The 5,199-nt window shown below is 37.9% G+C and overlaps 1 protein-coding gene across 2 annotated transcripts in view; it reads right to left on the bottom strand.

Moving 5' to 3' along the window:
* Nucleotides 1–5,199, bottom strand: part of UST (uronyl 2-sulfotransferase) — a 157,340-nt gene that overhangs the window by 37,138 nt on the left and 115,003 nt on the right. The gene's annotated exons all lie outside the window — the stretch shown is intronic.

Consider the following 5,199-nt stretch of genomic DNA (forward strand, 5'->3'; position numbering starts at 1 on the left):
ACTTCTAAATATCATTAGAAAGGTTCAGAATGGGGGAAAAAAAATTATTTTGTCCAAGAATGCAAAAAACCCACCTTTTTTTTTTTTTTCCCCATGCTGCAAACTCCACAATTATTATATTGAGATTACTATATAATTCAAAGTGGGACACATGGATCAACTTTCATATTGAGTAATATTTAAAATATTTGGGAGGTTATTTTCAGACTCTTCTTTCTTCTAACTACACCCTGGAGGAAAACTGAAGTAGCCAGAATAAATAAAATTGAGACAATAATCTCTTTTTTTTTTAATTTTTCTTCATTCAATGACTGGAATGAATAAACAAACTGCAATTCACACAGCTTGCTCAATATATGAACATTCTTTTGGTTACAATTCTGTAAATTTCTCAGAAGTTCAGAATTGAACCGACTATATAAACTCCCATGGAACAAAGGGCTTATTAGAAAGTATTTATCATTTTCATGAAACATCGTTCATCTAATTAGAAGCTATTTATCATTTTTCAAAGACTTCTCATAGCTACTGAACCCTGAGGAACTGTATTCCATTTCTAGCTTTACTGCAATAATAAACATACCTGCAAATGGGATTTAGCTGCACTATCCTTATCTAGTCTAATAGAGCCTGATTCTGTAAGCAGACCCACTGACTCCAGAGATATATGGAGAAAAAAAAAATAAAATTGCAACACAACAAAAGCAAAGATGGAAGGATTTAATCTTTGCAGAATCAATCTTCATTGTTATTTAGGCGTGCTTTCATAATGCAGTAGACTTGCTGCACATCAATATCACACCAATAATTAAACAAATCTATATTTTATCAAGTAAATAAAATACAACAGAGAACATTCCACAAGACAGAAATGCTTGGCAGCATGGAGACCATCCCCTGCTCTCCCAAGGCAGTGCAGGGTACAGGCCTCCAGCTGTAGTATCCACACCTGAGACCTCACTGGAGAAAAGCTCCTCCCAGAACTTCAGCCTTCACATCGAACTTCATCAGCATCACATTTGGTTCTGCAGGCCTTTCAAAGCACATTCCTGTTTCCCACTCTGTATCCCACTTATAAAATTTTATAAGATTCTATAAGCACATCAGAAGATGATGGGCTGGGAAGTAAATCGTATAGTGAGGAACCATTACAGAAAACAACATAAAAATTGCCAGCTGGGATACAAACAACCCATTTCCCCTGCTTCCCAAAGCATATTCAGGGCCTGCCTCTAAAGACGTACCAGAAGATTTATGGTCAAGACTTGAATTTTATATTCAGCTAACCAGCCCCCCATTCTCAGTGCTATGAATACTACTAAGAAATCTTAATGTGGATGTGTAAATAGCACAGGCAATGTGCCCCTCCTATAATCCCATAAGGTTTTTTAACATGAATTAAAAATTGAAGTTCTTTAAAGGCTTATTATGCTTTTACTATAGACACCATCAGAGATGTTTCCAGGATACATATTTTTGGCTTCCATAAGAACCTAGAAACCTGCAACAAATTAATACATTTTTTAAAATCTGAAATACTGCCTTGACAATACCTAAAATTATGTCTACGCCAGTGTGCACTTGCTGGATGGATTAGATGGAAGGCAGAAACACCTATGTAAGATCTAAAACATCATTAGTAATTGAGAACTATTCCTCTTTTCTCCCTTTCATACAAAGCAGAATGGACATTGACTCCCAATGAAGAAACTTAACATTTCTTTGCAAGAATAATGAATATGCTGAGTCAGAAAATGTTCCCTGAGATAAGTATCAATACCCAACACAAAAGTGTAGCTTGGACCTTCTCATAATTCTGAAAACAGTATTTGATTATTATGGCCCAAGAAACATCTGTACAATAAAAAAAATGTAAATTCATGAGAAAAATCCTGCAGTTTTAATAAGCAACTGATACTAAATCAAAAAGAGATTTTTAGCATTCCATTTAAGAATAAGCTGATGTAGGATCACTGAAACAACTGGGCTGGCACTAATCTAATCCTCCCCACTCCTTGTTCCACTCAAGATTTAAGAAAAAGGCCAGAAATGCTTTCATATGAACCTACATTCTTTTACCATACAACGACATGTATTTCACAATCCTGACATCAGAAGCACGAGGTTTTCTCTGCAGTAAAAGCACTGGCCCTTTCCAGGCTTCATTTACTAGCACAGATGTGATCTGTATTACAGCTGCTGGAGTGTCCTGATGCACTTGCAGCACCCACTCACCTCTCCTATTTTTTTGTATTCATAATCTGTAAAATAAATGACCACTCACTATCCATCCCTCAGAGGAGATTTTACTTGATGATAATTATGCAGCTCCACGAGATGTCAAATCACAATTTTCAACAAAAGGTGGGTGAAAGAAAGGTTGGCCTGAGGTCTGCTAGCCATTACAAAACTTACACACATTTATGGGAAGATGCTCTTTGGTCTAGCAGCACTTACAGAAATTTCTGGGTTTTTTTTCTGAGCACAGAAAGTCAAGGTGAAATGATATCCTATGTAGTGTTACTCTACTATCCTAAGCCATATTAATATCACATTTCCCAGTAAGATCATGTTTTCCCAGCAGGACACAGACCCTTCAGGGCAGAAATGTTTTAATGTGAGATAAAAATTTGCAAGGTGACAGATGACAGCCTTGCTCACTTAAATCACTGGAGAAGCCTTGTAAAAAAATTATTCTAACAGAGTCTGGAAAGATGCAGAAGGAAATACACAGAGCTATTTTGATCATAACACTTAACAACAAAGAAAGAGGTATTTTACTTTATTCCTAAGCTCCCAGCTACAATTCATGTTGCTCATATCCAGCTGGGCTTCTGTCTTCAGTAGGGCAGTGGGACACCTGAGAATCAGCCCTAGGGCTCCAAGTAACAACAGAAACAGACTTCAATAGTGCTGTATTTTTTCTACTCTTGCAGCAACTTTGTCTGAAAGTTAAGTTGGCAATGTCTACTTCCTTCTTCTGTAAACTTGTCTTTCAAATAAAAATAACAACATGCCGTAATCCATTAATCTGTCAATGAGCCATACGACTGGTCTATCAGAAATATACCAAAGGTGTGTCATTAATATATTTTTTCAGGTTAATAACAAACTGTTTTATTTACCATAGTGAGTTCATAGATGCTATAAGAGAAAGTCAGCATGCAATTAAAAATATTTCATAGAATCATTGAATCATCAATGTTGGAAGAGATCTTCAAAAACATCTAATCCAACCATCAACCTCGCACCACCATAATCACCTCTAAACTATATCCCCAAGTGCCACTTCCAGATGCCTCTTGAAGACTTCCAGAGAAGGTGACTCCATCACCTCCCTGGGCAACTTATTCCAATGCCTAACCCCCTTTTTTATTTAATTTCTAATCTGAACCTTTTCAGTGCATCTTAAGGATATTTCCTCTCATCCTTTCAACACCACCCTCATTAAACCTCCTTTCATGTAGTTGTAGATAGTGAAGGGCTACAAAATTCCTTTGGGAATTTTATTGCCATAACAAAAAGAGCAAAGTTTAAAGTATTTTTAATAGAACAATAAGCAATTAAATTAATGCCTTTAACTCATGGCAAATTTGTACCACATACAAAAAGATGTGACCTTATATTTAAGAGGAGTTTGATTTTTTTTTTCCTCCTAACACAAAATCCTAAAAGTACTAGAAGAAATAATATTTTTTTTATTTTTTTTTTTTTGTCTAGTAGAAGTACAGCCAAGTTAAAAAATAATAAAGATCATTCTTGGGCTTCAAAGCATTCCCTATTTCTTGATCCACAGTGTGTTAATCAAAAATTACAGAAACACCAGATTCTGCCATGGATACACTGCAACTCTTAGTAACACTGACAATTTAAAATAAGGAATCATAACTCAAATACATACATGCCTTGCAAATATTTTTCCATTAATCATCTGCTAACCTGTGGAAAATCATAAAAAATGAAAAATACCTGTCTTTCCACGCCCAACCCTTGTGGGTGCCACGATGTAAGCAGGAGACCCTGCTTACAGCCCAGACACAGTGCCCGCTCCTTACATCAGTCTGAAGGTTGCAGATGTGAAGGTGTGTCAGCGGCGACCTAAATAAATACCTTTCAAGTTTCCATAAAAGGCAATTGAATAAAACGACGTGGAAAACCAGTAACTGAGCCCAGTCTATGGCGACCTCTCCTGCTTACAAGGCTGTTCTTCATACACCACTCCAGTCAGCAGCGCAGTCCAACCCTCACCGCCGTCAGCCAAAGAAAATTATTCCGCTCTCCCAAGAGCCACCAAGAATCCTCTCGCGGCTTGTAAAATGTTTTCTCACATATTTGCTTGGTGTTTGTAAAGAGGTCAAATTGACCGTTACATCCTGAGGACAATGTTGCATCATATGAATTAAACACAACCACGCCGAAAAAAAACCATAATTCCTCACTTTCTCTGACCCAGCTAGTGAGCTCTGGGTGGCCACGGAGTGATGGGGAAGAAAATGTAAACATGACGGCTCAGAAGAGGTCTTGTGAGTGCAAATATGAAATGAAAGAGGGAAAACACAACTTCCTACTTTGTATGGCTGCAGAAAGGCATTGAAAAGTCACGGTATAGTCGACATGAAGGTTTCCAAAGATAAATGTAACACAACTTACTAAATCTTACTCAGGAGCACAAATTATTTACATATTTTAAAGGAAAATAACTATAATGTAACACCCTTTTAACCCTAATTGGAGAGAGTTTTACTTCACCAGGTGTATTCAATCTCAATTAAGTGTTTGGATAACTAGAGCCACACAGAAGCAAGATGACTTGTTTCTTTCAAATTCTGGAGGCATTTGGTACTTGTTTGTGCATCTATGCCAACAGCACTGGCAGCAGATTTGTGTGGGTTGGGCAGATGCTGGGCATCGCTTCCCAAATCAGCATTGCCAGTACAGATGAAGCCAAATGTTTCCCATCCTCTGCTAATGTGGCACCAAGCCCCTTCAAGGTGGGCTGCCAGGTAGGGTAGACTGTGCCAAACTGTGTGGGATGATTGTCCTTTGGAGATGACAGCAAGCTGGACAAGTTTATTGGGACACCAGTGTCAGGCTGCAGAGAGCGCAGTGGACATTCTGGGGAGAAGCTCCACGAGATGGCAGAGCAGATCTAGCTAACTGAAATGTGGATTTTCTTTCCCCAAACACCCCCCCCCTGCA

The sequence above is a fragment of the Empidonax traillii genome, unplaced genomic scaffold (assembly GCF_003031625.1).
Source record: "Empidonax traillii isolate 1590-97213 ecotype Southwest subspecies unplaced genomic scaffold, ASM303162v1 scaffold207:size1520225, whole genome shotgun sequence".
Taxonomy (NCBI): Eukaryota; Metazoa; Chordata; class Aves; order Passeriformes; family Tyrannidae; genus Empidonax; species Empidonax traillii.